A 19,870-nucleotide genomic window follows, 5' to 3' on the forward strand; every position below is an offset into this window, starting at 1 on the left:
TCACAAAGTTTCAAGAACTGGCTTTATATGATGACTCTAGGAATATACTACAATCCTCTACATATCGCTTGCATACGGACCATGAAAGTAAGATTAGAATAATTACTGCACGCACAGAGACATTCAGACGTTGTTCTCACACTCCATATGTGAATGGAACAGGAAGAAACCATAATAACTGGCATAGTGGGACATATCATCTGCCATGCATCTCACGGTGCTTTGCAGAGGGTAGCTGTCTGATGTGGATGTGATGTGACATGATGGACGGCTCATTAAACTTTGACAAAACACAGTATATACAGTTCCACACAGTAAATGGAATGACACCATTTATAAATACAGACTTCGATCAGAAATCGGTAGCTACGGTAGAATATTCAAAATTTCTAGGTGTATGCATTGATGAGGGGTTGAACTGGAAAAAACACACTGAGGATCTGCTGAAACGTTTGAGTTCAGCTACTTATGCTATTGGGGTCATTGCAAATTTTGGCGATATACATCTGAGTAAATTAGCTTATGAAAGGTGGCTACACTGAGCCACAGTGCCAGAGATTGCGCCAAAGAGTATTATTCAGCCGCCTCCACTGGCAGTGCTTGTCGAGAACTCGTAGTAGTCAGTGCTTGCTGAGATGTTGTAGTGAAAAGTTCTTGTCGAGAAGTGCTTGTTGAGATGTGGTAGTAGTGAGTCGGTGTTGACATGTTGTAGTAGGGAGTGCTTGTTCTATGTTTTATGCAGTTGTTTGATGGGCTAGACAGCAGATGTTGTTCGAATGGAGATATTGTAATGATCAGAGTGCTTTTCGTCAATATATATGAAGGTAAAATATTCCCTTTTTTTTCATTATTTCCATGTCTTAAATAATGCGTCATTACAGGTTCAGTCAACAAAGTATCTAGCTTGTGTTCTTGTATTAGAGTGTAATTCTGGTTTCCTTACGCAATTATAGTATTTATATATTTTTTAATTACTTCAGTATAAATTATATTTCAAATTTCTTGTCTTATTGAAGAAGAACTGTGCCAGATGTGTACATTGAATCACACTCCCACACACAGAACAATTACACTTGTGTTTTGGTTTCGTAGGTTTTATAGTTGCTGGGGACTTAATTAATTAATTGTGTTAACGAAAATTTTCTTTCATTCTTTGTTGTTATTCTATGCAGTCAGATTGCATACTAAAACTAGTCAGGGCCAACCGTTTACGAGACTTCGTAACGGGACAGTCAGCTACTAAAAATTAAAAAAGAATTTGCATTCATAATAAATAATTATGCCCCCATGCACTTACCATTCCTATTTTCATTCTCTGCTTTCCTATGGCATCATATTCTGGGGTAACTCATCATTGAGTAAAAGAGTGTTCATTGCACAAAAGCGAGTAATCAGAATAATTGCTGGAGCTCATCCAAGATCATCCTGCAGACACTTATTTAAAGAGCTAGAGATCTTCACTGTAGCCTCACAATATATATATACTCACTTATGAAATTTGTTATTTACAATCCAAACTAATTCAAAAGTAATAGCAGTGTACATGGCTACAACACTAGGAAAAAGGATGATCTTCACTACTCAAGGTTAAATCTAACTTTGGCTCAGAAGGGGGTAAATTATGCTGTCACAAAAGCCTTTGGTCACATACCTAATAGCATCAAAAGTCTGACAGATAGCCATATAGCATTTAAAAGTAAATTAAAAGAATTTCTTAATGGCAACTCCTTCTACTTATTAGGTGAATTTTTGGATATAATAAGTGGATAATTTCGCCAACCCCCACAAAAAAAAGAAAAAATTAAAAATATTAAGTGTCATGTAATATTTTGTGTAATGTAATATCTTGTATAGACACCTTTTATTAGCCTGACACATTCCACATCATTACGAAGTGTCATATTCATGATCTATGGAACAAGTACTAATCTAATCTAATCTAATTGTGAATGCCGCCATTTTAAATGCACTGCAGAATGTTTTAATGCGAGATTACGTTGTGAATGCCGCCATTTGAAATGCACTGCAGAATGTTTTAATGCGAGATTAGGTTGTGTGATGTGATGGCCATTGTGAATCGGCCTTAACTTGGAATTTGACCTTGATTAACTCCTTGCATTACCAAGAAAAGCGTCTGTTATACATGCAAAGATGATGATAATTACTGCCTGTGGTATTTACGTGTGCTTTTCAGTTTGTTATCATAACAAGGGTATAGTTATTGCGCTATGAATAACATTTCTCAAAATTCGAAACTTAAATGATTTTATAGCTGGTTGGCAGTAACGCGAAAATTTTAGAATGCAAAAAAAGGAAAGTGGACTGGTGCAGTGTTAAGGAGATTCAAGACTCTCATTGATGGCATGAACTGCAAATAGTGATGTACAACGGTCTGAGAGATATATATAGCAGTAGAAGTTATTCATTAGCTTAATTGAATATTCATCCTGTTATCAGTTTTAAACTGAATGTAGCTGAACTATGTGTAGTGTCTAATGTCACTTTATACATGCATAATACCTATATTTCCATTGTTGTATTGACTATCATCGCTCTGAAGTAACATACTTTATCACATAGATTTCAAGATCGAGTTTCGATTCGTAATTTCATTTGAATGGAAGAGGAGATTTTTTCGAAACAGCCCATCATCAATGAAAAAGATGTTTCCTGGCAAGATTCAAACACGAGGCGGTCCATAAAACCAAGAGATAGGTACTATATAGATATTTTACACGAAGCTCCACATTAACAAAAACTTCCAGTGTGTAACTTGTGCTTACTTTTTGACAAAGACTGACTGTTACATTAAGATTTCTGCCCACAGTGGTAAGATTCGAGACGCTGGCCTTTGCAACAAGAATTACATCAGATGCATTATTTACAATAATGTACATCGACTAGTCCATGTAATACCACTATTACATTAAGAAGAAAGACTCAGAATTTTTAGGAAACTGCGGACAAAAAAAAAAAAATTGGGTGGAGGTGGACATAAACCTGCTACTTACCACGTCACAGCTCATGATGCTATCAATTTTTTTCACGTATTTCATATGTTATTTGGCACTGATCTATTGATGGTTACTTGATTAAAATGCTCATATTTCTTTATTACCAAAGTGGTCAAATTCGAGTTACCTCAAAAACCATGAGAAAAAGCTAGTCTTGAAGAGTGAATGAACTTTATTCGTTGTTAGGCTACAGCTTCAACAGGGCAGACATCTCTCCAAATCGCTATACACTGTGTAAAGGCCGTATCTGGAAATGTTATTGTTTGATATTTAAGTTCGAAAAATTGTATCAAAACCACACACTTTTGATAGAATGATTGCGCAGTAACATTGAAATTCTCTGTGCCAATGACTTTAGGAAATCCACCCAATACTCTGAAACTACCTATCACAGAGGAAATTTAATGTGTTGTGGCGATATTGTTGCTATGACCACCGATACTGCACCGATTATTCTTTGCACAGTTCTACTTTGTACATTAGTACTGGCAACAATAACTACGAGTATATTTAATGCACCAGTTGCATATGCCCTTAATTTCATAAGAAGTCTGTTCATGGGCAAGGCAGGATTATTTCGATAAGTAAGAAATTCCAACCTCTCGTTGACTCGACCTAATAGCCACCAAACATTTCTTTTGGAAGACGAAATGTCTCTTCAAATTTCCTGTCCCTGTAACCTTCGAAAGGATGTACCCTTTCCACAAGTACACTAATATGGTTGTGGTGACGATTTATGTGGTCAAGATAAAATATTTATCATCTTCTGTGCCATCTGCCATAATAATACGACACGTATTTGCTTTTGCAGCAGTGCTTAACGCTACGGCGAGCTTGATGCAGTGCCAGTGACAAGGGTACAAAATCAGAACATTAACAGAAAAAGACGATAAAACCCAGAATAACATCAAATATAAAATAGAGATGACAAACTTCCCAGGTGAAGTCATTTGTTACAGGTGATTGTTCAGTCGACACACCAGCCTCCCTCCATTTATTTAAAACCTAGATCCCCTGGAATGTCAGGAAAATGGTGTTTTACCACTCGACATTGGTACTTCTGGTGGCTGTGGCTGTCATTCACTGCTTGGGCTGGTGCTACTGTTGTTGGTAGTCGGCCATGTGCGGACTGGCAGAAAGATTTGAGCGCAATGAAAATGTTTACTAGTAGTGGTGTTTGTCTCGTCCATTTGCAGGAGCACCGATTTAAGACACTCAATGGAGACCATCACCTCCTGGTCATTGCGCTGTACCCTGAACGTGAGGAGGCGACGTTGTACAACTGGAAATGGACCTGTATAAGGCGATGTAAGTGGAGGATGGACTGAGTCATCGTGAAACCACAAATAGGAGGAGCTGAGCAACTCATTATGCACAAAAATGGGTCACCCCCATGAGGCTCAGAGCGATCGTTTCATGTACATGGCGCCCACACTCTGAAATTGCCGGTGTGGCGGAAAGATCTATCAGTTGGTCAGATAGCAGCTCTGCTATCACCATAGACTAACTGAGCAGAAGTGTGTCCTGAGTCTTCGTTGACTGATTATCTCAATCCTACCAGGACCAGTGGTAGATTGTCCACCCACGTATCCTGACTGCACATCAATGCCACCTTCAGAGCACAATGGTATCTCGCCACCGTTCTGTATGAATGTGGTTGCACCCTCAGAGCTGAAGGAATTCTTAGAATAATGCCGCCTCAGACTGTTTGCCTCTGTCAACTGTAATAGTGTGCAGCGCTCCAAATCTTGCTATTCATTCACTGAGTACTGTCTTGACCACTGTTGCAGCAGTGATATCTGCAACCAGAAGTACTTTCGGTCATCTCGTAAACTGATCCATTCCTGTAACTAAATAGCAGTAGCTGTATGAGTAAGGTACTGGCACTACCAAATCCACATGAATGTGACCAAGTTTTGCCGAGGCATGATGATGTTTCCTGTGGGGTCAGCAATGTGTCTTTTCATCTTGTAATTTTGACGTCTCTCACGTGTTGTGCCCACTTGTGGCTGTCTTTATTCCATCCAGGCCACACCATCTTCCTCGTCAGCAGTTGCATTGTAGCTCTCACTCCTGGGTGTAAAAAGCCACAGAACACCACGAAAACTGATCAGCGTAAATTTCTGGGAATTAACACGTCATATTGTGTGTGGCATCACACCATAATATTAAATCTTCTACTAACTTGTTTACACACTTGAGTGTCAGACTCGAGCGTCCATTTTCCCACTATTCATTTAATTCTGGGTCAAGAGTCTGTGTGTGGGCAATGTGGTTCCAATTTACCACTTTTGCATGTGCACATCATCATGATAAGCAATGGGCCATAATGTTCTTCCTATCACTAATGTGATGGACATCCATAGCGACATGTGAAAGAAAATCTGCATGTCTGAGGAATTTCGGCTTTTTGGAGTTTCCTTGCAGAGGGTCGATGTTATTAGTGCATGGTTTATGTAAACGGCTTCTGTATGAGTGTGAGCAACAGGGAAAATAAAGACGAGAGAGGCTGTCAAGTGCAATCGAAAAGTGGCTGAATGCCACATGCCAATCTCTCTGGCTGGCGTCTATCATAGTGGCTAGTGGCGCATTAATCTGATAGCATACATGCAGTACTGTCTTCGTAGCATACTTGTTTACTCTGTCGAATGCCAATACCAGCTCATCGCTCCAAGGAACCTTTATTGCACCAGCTGTATGTTTGGCCTTGAGTAATTCTATTAACGGTTCCAATAACATCGCTGCCTAGGGAACGCGCAGGCAACGGCCTTGTCGTAGTGGATACACCGGTTCCCGTGAGATCACCGAAGTTAAGCGCTGTCGGGCGTGGTCGGCACTTGGATGGGTGACCATCTAGGCTGCCTTGCGCTGTTGCCATTTTTCGGGGTTCACTCAGCTTCGTGATGCCAATTGAGGAGCTACTCGACCGAATAGTAGCGGCTTCGGTCAAGAATACCATCATAACGACCGGGAGAGCGGTATGCTGACCCCACGCCCCTCCTATCCGCATCCTCCGCTGAGGATGACACGGCGGTCGGATGGTCCCCGTAGGTCACTCGTGGCCTGAAGACGGAGTGCTTGGAAAGGCGCCGGTGATAATAACTAAGCATTCTAAGAAACTGCCTTCAGTCTTTGAATGTTGTAGGGAATAGAACCTGTTGTATGGCTGAGATATGATCTGTCAGTAGACTTAACATGTTTACTGATATCTCAAAAACTGAGGAACTTTACTTTGTTCTGACAAAAAACACACTTGTCTCAATTGTCCACCATGCCAGCATCTTGGAGTTGTGAGAAACTTTGTGAGGGACATTTATTCCTCCTTCCGAGACTCTGGAAAAATAAGGATGGCATCCATGTAGCAAAAATAAAATTCTAGCCATGGAGCACCTGATGACTAAACCGCCACCATGTTTGTGCAGTGTTTGTCAGCCCAAAGAACATGTAACAATACTCAAACAAAACAGAAGTTGTGGTGACCACCATTTTGTCAGTGTCCAATGGGTTCAGAGGAACCTGTGAATACACCTGTGTGCAATCGATAATACTGAAAAAATGCACGCCTGCCATTGAATTGTTCACATCCATGAAATGTGGAGTAGGGTATCTATCCTGGACAGTTCCGGAATTTAAAAGTCGATAGTTTCTGCACAAGCTCCATGTGCTGTCTCGTTTCTTGACCATATATAGAGGCGACGCCCATTGACTATCTGACGTCCCTGTCACACCCTCGTGCATGTGCCACTCCACATCTTGCTTAACTGCCACTGATTTTCCATGTGTGAGACGTCGTGGTTTGTCCGCTACTTGCTGCCCCTGTGTGGTGAAAATGAAAGGTTGTGTATTGAGTCATACATATGTCCCTGCCTTTGCTCTTGATAGGATGCCTCGAAATTTTTGTAATATGCTGTGCCATTCATCGCATTCGTCCACTGCGATGACTTTTGCTTTCTGCAGTAATCCTCTCTTAATGTCTCCTGCAAGGTCAAAGTTGTGCAAAAAAGCAGCGACTAGAACTGCCTCGATTATATCAACAAGTTCCATGTCATGTGCTCTTGAAAGCCAAGATTTAACACTAACGATTTGCTTCCATACCCTTTGATTACTGAGTTATTTGCTGCTGTTAAATGTCCAGTTGGAACAATGCTTTAGCTAAGACATTGACATCTGATCCCATATCTACCAAAAACTTATTTTTAGAGCAACTATCTATTACGAACAGCTACTTTACCTGGTCCGTCAAGGTTGTGAATCCTACCCTCAGATCATAATAGTGTCCATAAAAGAAGAGCTCCTCAAAGCTGACGTTTTCATAAGCTAGTGTTGCTGTGATGTGGTGGGACCTTGTGCATATTACTTTTATACCAGCTACTGAGTCGAAGATGCCTAGCTCCTCGTCTGTTGCTTCAAGTATGTGCAACATATGCTGAAGTGACAGAAGTCATAGGATAGTGATACACACACATACAGATGGCGGTAGTCTCACATACAAAAGGTACAATAAGGCAATATGTTGCCAGAGATATCATTTTTACTCAGATGATTCATGTGAAAAAGTTTCTGATGTGCTTATGGCTGCATGGCGGGAATTAACTGACATTGAACACAGAATGGTAATCAGACCTAGATGCATCGGACATTCTATCTCGGAAATCGTTAGGGAATCCAATATTCCAAGATCCAAAGTGTCAAGAGCGTGCCAAGACTACTAAATTTCAGACATTACTTCTTATGAGAGACAGCACAGTGGCTGACAGCCTTCACATAACGACCAAGATCAGCGGAATTTGCGTATAAGTGTCATTGCTAATAGATAGACAACACTGAGTGAAATAACTGCAGATATCAGTGTAGGATGTACAGCGAACATATCCATTAAGACATCGTGGCACAATTGGCGTTAATGTGCTATGGCAGCAGACGACTGATTCAAGTGCCATTGCTGACAGCACAACATCGCTTGCAGCGCCTTTCCTGGGCTTATGACCATGTCAGTTGGACCCTAGATGACTGAAACTGTTGCCTAGTCAGATGGGTCCAAATTTCAGTTGGTAAGGACTGACGGTAGGTTTCGAGTGTGGTACAGATTCCACGAAGCCATGACCCAAGTTGTCAACAAGGCAATGTGCAAGCTGGTGGTTGCTCCATAATGGTGTATGGGTTGTTTTCACATGCAATGGACTGGGTCCTCTGGTCCAACTGAACCCATCATTCACTGGAAATGGTTATGTTTGGTTACATGTTTCCAAATGACGATAGAATTTTTATGGATGACAATGTGTCATGTCACTGGGCCTCAATCGTTTAAATTGGTTTGAAGAACATTCTGGACAATTTGTGCAAATGATTTGGCCACCCAGTTCACCTGACATGAATACCATTGTACATTTATGGGACCTAATTGAGAAGTCAGTTTGTGCACAAAGTCCTGCAGTGGCAATTCTTTCGTAAATATGTATGACTATAGAGACAGCATGGCTCAATATTTCTGCTGGGGACATCCAGTGACTTGTTGAGTCCATGCCACGTCAAGTTGCTGTACTACACTGGGTAAAAGGAGGTCCGACACGGTATTGGGAGGTCAGCTCAGCATAATATCCCATTCAGAAATTATGTTTGCCACATGTACGCTTGACGGACGCTGAGATGACGACATTAACGTAACATCTTTTTGTGTTGCATGCTTGGATGTACTCCATGGACATAACCGTTTGAACACATATCCTGTAAACGTAGCGCAGAAGACGCAGTAAGAAAACAAATGACTTACTTCTGTGGGCGACTTAATGTTTGTAAGTGAGGTCCTGGAGCATCCTTCAGAGGTCGTAGAATGTGTTTGGGTACTGACATGGTGTGGAGCATTTGCTAGCTTTATCGCCGAATTTTCCTTAAACCAAGACCATGAGCGTCTGTTTGTTTGCAATGGTTTGTCATATTACATGTAACCTCCATGACATCCGTTGCTGGCCCTAGATTCTCCTCCATGCTGTTTGTTATGCAGTGATACCACCTGCGCAGCTGAACTGTGAACTGTTTCTGCTAGCTATCCTGTTGTAATAGCTTGCACCTCGCTCATGACGCTTGATATGGGGCGACTGCACTCACTTACTTCCGACTTGCTTAGTCCAGGGCCCCTAGCCAAAATAATGCCATCTGTAGCGTTGCTTGCATTGACTGCCATGCATGCCGCCATTGCTTTTGCTCTTTTTGCCAGCACGTGCAAAGGTACATTTTTGTCTGCAGCCACAACAATTCTCATATTTTCAGGAAATCTTTTAAGCTGTAGCATACTCTGGCATTAACTCTTGCCCTGATAGTGGGCGAAGTTCACATAGTAGTTGACATGATAACATGTTGTGTAAACAGTTGTCTGCCATCGACGTCTTCAACCTGAGCTTAAGAGAGGGGATGAAGTTTCTTATGAGACAGTTTTTTGATTCCCTGTAGCTGCGGGAAGGAAAAACCACTTCAGCAATAATTGTTTGCTATTCATTTAGGTGTGATATGACAATTATCGATTTTCTGCATGTAAGAACTAAAGTTCTGGTCTGGACGTCCAGCACGCAGGTAATTTCATGGGTTGTGCTATCCTACCTTGCGCTGTTGGCTATAATAGATTCTTTTGCTGCTGTTGTTGTGGGGCATCGGTACGTGTACTGGTGTTGGGGTGTGGAGGCAGCCCGTTGGCGTCATCCTCTCGTTTTATCCTTCAATTGTCCAGTAGCGTCAACATTTATTGTTCTGATCAGGATCAGCACTGTATGATTGCTTAATGCAATGGCGTGCTTGATGAAAACACCCTGGATAGCAGTGTACACTTTTATTACAAGCACAGTTACAAGAGCACAAAACCGGAATGTTAGCGGGAAAAGGCGCTAAGACCCAGAGGGACGTTAAAGATCAAAAGTATAAAAGAGATGACACATTTTCCAGTTGAAGTCATTTGTTAGAGTCAATTATACGGTCACCATACTATATTTTAGCCATGATCAGTTCAAGATAATTGAGCCTGTGACCTTGGTCAAGATTAAGCATGACCAACTTCCGCGCTTAACTTTAACTGACGTTCGTGCAATCTAATTTGGCTTTGACCAGGGTTAAAAGCTGACTCAACCGCAGTTAACTTTTAATCTACGTTGGTGCAGTCCGCCCTAGAGTACGTTCTTGACTTTATAAGGGTATAGAAGCTCTGTAAATTCGCTCTACGTAGTAAACAATTCATGTATAACCATGTCGTACATCATTCAGTAGTGGTTCCACTACATCTTAGTATCCTACTTTCACAAAGCCAAAGATGACCTACATTTAATTTTAGTGCAACACAATTAAATGACTTTAAGAAGGGCTGTTGTATTACATTGCCAATCCTAATTATGAAATAAACTAAATCACTAAATTTGATAGTTTCTATGAAGACACTGTTTCATGGAATAGAAGAAGTTATCCAACAGAAAGTCGTGTAACTGAGCCTTAATCTCCACCACATTATCTATGTGGCATTTAAAGTGTTATGGTAGATTACTGAATATGTGGGTACCCATGTGTACAGCTCCTTTTTGTACCAATGTTAACTTCTTGAAGCCTTCATGTAGGTTGTGTTTGGTCTTAGCGTTGTATTTCTACTTTTCATTGTTTCTCGAGAAAAGAGAAATGTTGGTAATGAGATAGGACATGAAAGAATATAGGTATATTGTGAACTAGTTGTCAAAGTAAGAGGTATTTCTCCAGGACGTCCTAGTATTAACATCAGATATAATTCCTACAACATGCTTCTGTATTCTGAAAATACCGTCTCTGTAAGGCGAGTTTCTCCAAAAATTGATTCCATACCTCATTAGTGAACGTAAATACACAGAACAATGTAACTTATTCATTTGTAAAACACCTGAGAGTACTAAAAACATTGTTGAACTAAGTGTTTTCCAGTGGGGTTGTAGATAGTTTGGTACTGATTCACCAGAGAGTACTCACATTTTATACAAGGTCTACAAAATCCTGATAGTATGAGAATTATATATCGATGATCTTACTAATAATAAGAAAGATTATCTGACACCAATAATCTGTGTATGTGAAAATAGTCAATACGTTTACGAATTTTGAACAATACTGACAACATATTACTCAAACTATTCTATGCAACATCAGTAGCCAGTCAATTTATATTTTACTCTTGGCCATCTCAAATGCATATATCTGCTGCTTTCAACAACGACACCACTGTCTATCTTTTTTGTGCTTGAAAACTGTGCACAGGAGGTTGGCTGCTTGCAGACAATGACACTTCTAATTAAATCAGTCTATTATGAAATACATCGAACGCTTGATGCAGCTTGTTGTATGATAATATCATATGATTCAGGTCAGCTTTGTTACTATCGATTCACGTGTGTCTTATTAAGTTTCTTACTCTTATTCTGTGTAAATGATCCAGATAACCCTGTGCGGTGTGGCGGCGCGTCTACGGCTAACGGGATGCTTTTGCCTAGCACTTTCATCTTCAGTGGCCTTTTTCAGTGGCGAGATCACAGCTTTGGACGCACCTATTACTGTGGCCACAGGAGTGACACTGCGACCAGCTCCGAGCAGTGCAACTGCTCGTCCGCGATCGTAAACACATGAATGATGTTTGGCATACATGTCATGCCACACGAAATGTCGCACTAGTTGGTTCCACAACAATCTTCGTCAGATACTGTGCTAAATGAACCGACGAGTGCACTGGCTTCGCTGTCCCATACTGCACACTTCCTTTTACTATCATTCGTCGGGTGCCGGCCGCGGTGGCCGTGCGGTTCTGGCGCTGCAGTCCGGAACCGCGGGACTGCTACGTTCGCAGGTTCGAATCCTGCCTCGGGCATGGGTGTGTGTGATGTCCTTAGGTTGGTTAGGTTTAAGTAGTTCTAAGTTCTAGGGGACTTATGACCTAAGATGTTGAGTCCCATAGTGCTCAGTGCCATTTGAACCATTTGAGCCATTCGTCGGGTGTTCCGTAGCAATTGTCGACTGTTCTGCAACAGGTGGCAATTGTTGCTTAGCAAGTGTCAGTTGTTCTTTAGCAATTGTCAAGCAGTGTACTTACTTTAAATATCACAATCAGTTTGAAGTGACGTGGGACTCGAGGTCATCTGTCTCAGGCGCACGAGTGGCTACGTGCAAGAGCGAGACGGTATGGGGTCAAGCTGAGATTGTTCAGATATCGGTGGTTGAAGAGAGAGCACAAATGGACTCGTATGACTGGCTAAGGAGACAGATATTGTGGTAATACGGAATCCGACTCTGTGTTGCTTTTTGGTCTGCTTTTGATGGCGTGCAGTGAAAGTATGTTAGAGCTAAGGAATTTAGTGTATGTTGTCGTCCCTGATGCGTAAATCGTTTCACATTGAATGTGTAGACCTCATCAACAGTCAAGATACGTTGTAAAATGCTCAAAAATTCGATTAGATGACGAAATCTCAGAAGGCGCTAAAGCAGAAAAACATAACCAAATTTTATGCGCTCGCCGACAAGATTACATTGATTTAGTTGCGTTAGTGAGTAACATTACTAAAATAGTGAATAACTTACCAGTCATGACAAACAAACAAAACGAAAAGTAGATACTTTAACTGTTATAAACTATAGGTCTCAAATGTTGTTACCACAAACTGAAGAAGCGTCTCAACCTCCGAGAAACGTGGAAAGACAATGTATAGAAGTTGTTGACAATAATGTGGCGTGTATTACGACCGACATTGAACACGCAAATATCGCTAATCTGAGGCAAAATCCAAATGCAAGGCTGGAGTGCATCAGATAAGCAGCACCTATCACTATCACCAATCAAAACAGTTGTAGACAGCCTGCGAAACCATCAAGAGGTAATTTTCTAACGAAAACTAACGTTGGTGAAGAACCAAATATTGATGCATTGACATCCATCTCAAGTATAAACAACGAGTGCCTCAGTGAAACAAAAGCCATCATTGAAAACAAACCAAATACAGGCGTATACAAGCTGATAGACGTAAACTCTACAGAATGCATAAATAGAGACTAGAGATGGGCAAACTCGTTCATCCTTGGGAACTAGTTCACTGGTGATCGCTCTTTTTTGGGAACCGTTCATTTTTACTCGTTCACCGTTCATTGTGGTTGATATATGGTTCTTATGAAAAATTGAAAATTAGTGGCGTAGGTGACTGAAGATGGAAGGGGCAGAGTGGTTATGCTCCCCCCTGAAGTACAGAGTTTTTATTCATAACAGAATTCTCACACACTTGTAATTTTCGTGATTCTGCAAAACATCTCGTTTAACCAACTGTAGCGTTATGTGGCTGATCGCAGTGAAATAATATAAGGTGGCGCACGAAACACCGGCCCCGAGTACAGACTGCTCGCCAATTACGCACGATTTGTTGACCGCTACGAGCAGAATAGATAAACATGTAATAATTAGGCAGTGAAGAAATAACAAATAAGGTAATGCAAACAACTTCGAAACAATAGATGACGATTGGTAAGCGACAATGAGCAGTCTAGTACTCCAGGCCGATTTTTCGTGTGCCACCCTGTACCACTGAAATAATATTGTAGGAGTTAACATATTATCTTTACAAAATGTGACATCATGCACTCGATTATGAAGCGCGGGCTGCATTCGGTTGTAAGTCGTCGGCCTTCCATAACAAGGAACATGATCTTTTACCCTGGCTCAAAAAAAAGACGGAAAATGGTCACTCGTATGTACCATGCCGACGTCCTTTGCATGTGTAATAACAAAAAATATTGCCTTTTTACAAGTATTTTTTCTGCTGTTTATCGAAACAGTGAAGTAAGCCGATACGCCGTTTTGTTACCTGAAAAGATGTATGTATTACATACCACGTAATTTTTATGTAATTTACGTAACTATAAAATACATTTTAATTACCGGTCGTGGATGCTGAATAGAATACGAAAAGAACCAGAAGTTCAGAGTGTAAAAAAGGTTTGAAACAGATCTAGAATGGGCGTACGAAGCGAACTAAGCGACAAACAACTCGATACTGAACTATGAGCAGTCGGCAGTGGAACTGCGACGAGTGGCCACGCGAAGAAGGACGAGTCCGGCCGAGCGAGACCGAGACCGAGACAGACGGGAACGGGACCGAGGCTGGAACGAGATCGGCCGACGTGCCGTTGCGGGAACGAGACCGACCGTTTACCGTTCCCGGGAACTATGAACCGCGACCGAAGTGAACTATGAAAGACCGTTCCTTAGAATTCGTTCCTTGCTCGTCCCATTGGGTCCGTTAGTTCGCGAACAACCCATCTCTAATAGAGACGAAGGAAGTGAACAACAAGCGGCGAGGCAGAAAAATTAAAACTGTAGCGAAACAAAAAACGAACTGACTAAAACCACTGCAGACACAGTAAAAGAAAATAAACTGTTGTAAAAGACGGTGCTACAAAATGGAAAAGTTGGAGCAAAGTAAAAGGTGGGATTACAACTGAAACTGTAATAACTGCTTACAAAAAAACAACATATTTACAGTGAAAAACCGGAAACGAAGGGCTTAAATAACAGCATGAAAATTGATGTTAATTTCGAGTTAACAGATGAAATAATGGATAAAAATATGTGACCTAAGGACATTGTGATAAGACGTTTTTTATTCCGATGATGCCCGGAGTTCCATTGCGATAAAACTCCCAAGGTCAAGAATACTCCAGAAGAAAAAGGAATGTCTCCTCTGAAAAAAATGTAATTTTAGTCACAGCCAACGCAAATGTGCCATATCTTAGGACATTATTTGACGTGGAAATGAGACCTGATGTCCACTGAGGTGACAAAAATCGTGGAATACTTCTCAATATCGTGTTGGAGCTCTTCTTGCCCTGCGTTGTGCAGCAACTCGACATAGCACGGACTCAACAAGTCGTTGGAAGTCCACCGCAGAAATATTGAGCCATGCTATCTCTCTGGTCATCCATAATTGCGAAAGTGTTGCCGGAGTAGGATTTTGTGCACGAATTGACTCCTCGATTGTGTCCCGTAATTGTTCGATGGGATTCATGTCGGGCGATGTGGATGGCCAAATAATTCGCTCCATGTGTCCAGAATGTTCTTCAAACCAATCGCGAACATTTGTGAGCTCGCGTCATGGTGCGTTGTCTTCTATAAATCTTTCATCGTTGTTTAAGAACAAGCAGTCAAACATAACCATTTCTAGTTAATGATCGGTTCAGCTGGATCAGAGGACACAGTCCATTCCATGTAAACACAGTCCACAATATGGTCACGAGCCCAGGAGAGGCACTGCATGCAATCAATATGGTGCTGTTAACAAAGGCACTCCCATCGGTCGTCTGCTGCCATAGCCTATTAACGCCCAATTTCGTCGCACTTTCCTAACGGATACGTTTGTCGTAGGTTATAGCGTCCCCAGCGAAATAATAAGAAAAGACTTAAAAGACACTATTTATAATGAAGAGACATTCAAAAATTGAATAATATACATTTTTCTCATGTATCCGTATTATAATAATTTCTCTGTGTAAGTTTCGAGGGCAAAGAAATATAACAAAATTATCTAAAGGGACGACAAGATACGCTCTTTTGTTAATTTTTTAGTCGTCTTTACTTCTTCTCTTGTCTTGGTTGCGTGTAGACGGACATCTTGCGAGTGCTGGCCAATGTAAGCGTATTTGTACTAATTAAGCAGATAATATATTGATTTAATATCATTGTTCACTTTTAATTTGTAAGAGGTGACCCCGATTTCATGTCCGCCTTCCTTTGAATTAACCTGCATTCGAGTAATTTACAGTTTAACAATCGCAGCGGCCGATGCAGCCAACGACGCCATTACGTGGTGTGATTAACTTATAAAAAATTAGTGGAAGCGAAAAACTCGCCCGCTATTAACATAATATACATTTTTATCCACAGCCGCCCGACGTTGCAGAAAATACGTAGCTTTAAGATTCTTATTTTCAGTACCACAGCCGAGAGCCAGAGCTACTCCGACTACAATGCCCCGACTACAATGCAATGGTGCAGGCTAGGCGCAAATTGAGACGCGTATAGCGCGTGTGGGGCGATGCAGCGCAGCGCGCGTTTTTGTAACATCTCAGGTTCAAATGGGGCCGCGCAAATTGCGACGCGACGCGACTGGGACGCGACACGCGCCTGCGCCAGGTCGCGCGGCGTTGTGGTTGAGGCACAGTTTCTCGCGTCGCGCGTGCTCGCTAGCACCGTGGGAATTTGAGGCGGGGAGCGGAAAAGTAGCCTGGCCATATGCTCACATCGGAACGGCGCATATGAGCAGTGGTAGTATTGCCCATACGATAAATTTTGCCTCACTGTGTACTAAATTTTATTGCCTTTGGGTAGTGTTTCGTTTTTCGCCATTTAAATACTCCGGCTTTCTTCGTTAGTACGTTATACCTTTCTGTTATTTATATCTGTGTAGTTTTGTTTTGTTTTGTTTTTCTCCTGTCAAGAAAAATGCATACTTCAGTAACCGATGAGCCATTGCCCGCTGGAATTGTATCATATGCCTCCGCGATGTTTTTAGATTGCAAGACGGGACAGAGGGTACTGAATAAGGAAGCAAGGAATATTATAAAATCATGTGATTAAGAAGCAAGACTGAAAAGTGAAACAAGGTTATCCTCTCGCTGCTTAATATGCTGGCGTTTCTGTACGATCTGTTACAAAAATATAGAAAGGGATGATCTCCACAAGTGTGATCCCTTTGTGCTCCTGGTAAAAAACGTCCAAGATCTGAGGTATAGAAATCTCACTGTGGTTACTCTGATATGGATGTAATAAAGTAATACGACACACTGTACTTCATGCATGTGAACATCCCATTTCCACTGCAAGCTAGGAACAGTGGGAAAGCAGTCACAAATAACATTGTTTTAATTGGTTCGCCGCGATGAGAAAAAGCATTTCAATTGTTGTATGCACATTATCAGCATTAATAAACTAATTATACAACAGGCTATACAAATGAAGAAAATGGTCGGTATTATTATGAAAGTAGGAATATCTTAAAAAATGTTATGATTAGATATATTTAATTTGTTGAAATGTACTGCTGACAAAGCCAGACCTACTTTCATGACAATGTTTTTCGAACTCCAACTCACAAGGCCACACATGTCTAGTTTGTGCATTCCTGTCGCGAGCATTATCCTCCGCTGCTGATAATACACTGACCATTGTGTTGTGCGACAGATCAATTGTTTATTTTTCTCAATAACAACTATTTTATACGCGATCACTCATTGGCAGTTTGGCAAGCAGTAGTTGAGTAACCAGTATATGGCATGTGCCTATCATTTCGCCTGAAGGAACGCTCGTCATTATTTTAATACTGCTCAGATCAAGAGAAGGAATAAAATCCTTTGGTAAGTTTCCATTCTAGGCGTTCAGTGGGTTACGGGGATTCCATCAAAATTCCAACAGAATTGGCAATCTATTTTTGTGAGAGTTGTTAACCTTTTCTCATTCAAAGAAGCATCACCGTTTGTGAGGTACGACCGTATTTCTCTTGGTGACTGGTTTAATTGTACTTCCTTTGTCACAGTGTAATTTGCCAAACTCATCTCACAGCAGCTATTGAGACAGAATTCCGAAACGGGTGCCTCATTAAACAAGTAATTGGCAATCACAGAGCTCAATAGCTTAAGAGAAACCTCATAGTGCCGGTTTTCAGTAACATAAAAGAATGTTTGTTTTCATACTAGGAAGCTCTTGTTTCACTAGCTGTCGATAACTCTTAAAAAATGAAGTCACCGGCGTGAAATAAATGAAAAGGGAGGTATAAGTACTGATACATCGCCATAGATAAGAAAGTTTCGTGTGTTTAAGAGTTGGCTAAACACTCTCCTCCTTGTGTGCTATCATTCGCGTGAGATCGGAAGTGAGCGCGCTACATGGGATCCATTTTCTCGAGATCGGAGGCAGATAGAGACCTCTTCCCAAGTGTAAACAAAAATTCAGAATGTTAGCTAAATTTCATACGCAGCAACATATGGTGTAATACGCACCAAACGCAAAATGATAGCAACCCCTAATTTTCGTTGCAAACTTTTTGAGTTTTGCGAAGTGTCTTACTAAAATGAGTACATCACAGTAAGAATGGTCATTTGGGAGGCGATGGACACTTCGCCACAAAGCTGACATAGAACGCTACAAGTAAGGCAAAAATCATATATTTTCAGTAAATAGTTTCTGTAAAATCGTTTGTGAAAGATAACAGGTTGCTGGCGCTTCGGTTCAGTCAGCGCAGAGCATCGCCAGTCGGCGCGTGCGAAGTATGGTGTACGCGTCGCAATATGCGCTGCACCCGCGCGACTCGTGCGGCACGTGCGTGTCACGCTGTAGTGTCGTGTCACGTCGCACGTGCTATACGCGTCTCAATTTGCGCCTAGCCGAAGGAGGTAACAAGAAATGCTCTTGCGCGTGTGTGGGCCGCAATTGTAATTAATAACTAAAGATTTTTTGCCTTAAAGTGAGCTGACTAGCCGTGGAAATTAATATGAAAAGTTTATTCCATTGTTCAACTAATATACTCATGTTTTAAGATTCAGCGAGTCTAATTCCACTGAAGATCAATATTGTTAAAAAAAAGAGAATTTCACAAAAGTGTTTAATTGTATATCAAAATTAAAAAGAAGTATCATTTTGATTAAGGTCCTCCACGTAAGTCGGCAACAATCAACGTTACTAATAAATTATATATTAAATTACGACGGCCGACGGACGCGAGAACGTCCCACATGATTTCTGCGATTATTTCACGCATTGTTGCTTACTTGTTAGCTCTGACAATTCTACGCAAAGGCCGCTGCTGTCGGTCATTAAGTGAAGGCCGTCGACCGCTGTGTTGTCCATGGTGAGAGGTAATATCTGGAATCTGGTATTCTCGGCACACTCTTGACACTGTGGATCTTAGAATATTGAATTCCATAACGATTTTCGAAACGGAATGTCCCATGCGGCAAGCTCCAAATAATTTCGTGTACAAAGTCTGTTAATTCCCGGCTCACGCCCACAATCATGTCTTAACCTTTTCATATGAATCATCTGAGTACAATGACAGCTTCGCAAATGTACTGCCCTTTTATACTTTTTGTACTTGATACTACCGCCATCTATGTATGTGAATATCACTAGCCCATAACTTTTGTCAGCTCAGTGTATTATGTATATGTGATTGAATGCGTGGTGCAGAGAAAGTACTATCTATGGTGATGTATCTGTGTACGCATGTAGTAAGCACAGTGCCAATAAGATTGAGGTAAATAATTTGATGCCAATTTAATTGTTATTTCTGTGTACCGTTCCCGAGCCGGCCGCTGTGGCCGTGCTGTTCAAGGCGCTTCAGTCTGGAACCGCGTGACCGCTACAGTCGCAGGTTCGAATCCTGCCTCGGGCATGGACGTGCGTGATGTCCTTAGGTTAGTTAGGTTTAAGTAGTTCTAAGTTCTAGGGGACTGATATTGACATTAAGTACAATTATGCTGCAATTGTTTACAGGCCAAAAGGATTTAGTGAAAAGAAGCAGAGAAAGCAAAGAAGGAAAGATGTGCTACAATGCTGCATTTATTGAAGAAACTCACAATCACTGCAAGGCATTATGGGATCTGGTTAACGAACGCGTGCAAAAGTCCACATCATGCCCTAATTCTTGCAGTCTGGGTGAATTTGGCTCTGGCTCTCAGCACTATGCGACTCAACTTCTGTGGTCATCAGTCGCCTAGAACTTAGAACTAATTGAACCTAACCAACCTAAGGACGTCACACACATCCATGCCCGAGGCAGGATTCGAACCTGCGACCGTAGCGGTCGCTCGGTTCCAGACTGTAGCGCCCAGAA

The 19,870-nt window shown here is 41.4% G+C and overlaps 1 pseudogene; it reads left to right on the forward strand.

The window, feature by feature from the left end:
• Positions 1-5,773: 5,773 nt before the first annotated feature.
• On the forward strand, positions 5,774-5,891 carry LOC126413427 (5S ribosomal RNA; annotated as a pseudogene).
• Positions 5,892-19,870: the final 13,979 nt, after the last annotated feature.

The sequence above is a fragment of the Schistocerca serialis genome, chromosome 7, assembly GCF_023864345.2.
Source record: "Schistocerca serialis cubense isolate TAMUIC-IGC-003099 chromosome 7, iqSchSeri2.2, whole genome shotgun sequence".
In the NCBI taxonomy this organism is placed as follows: domain Eukaryota; kingdom Metazoa; phylum Arthropoda; class Insecta; order Orthoptera; family Acrididae; genus Schistocerca; species Schistocerca serialis.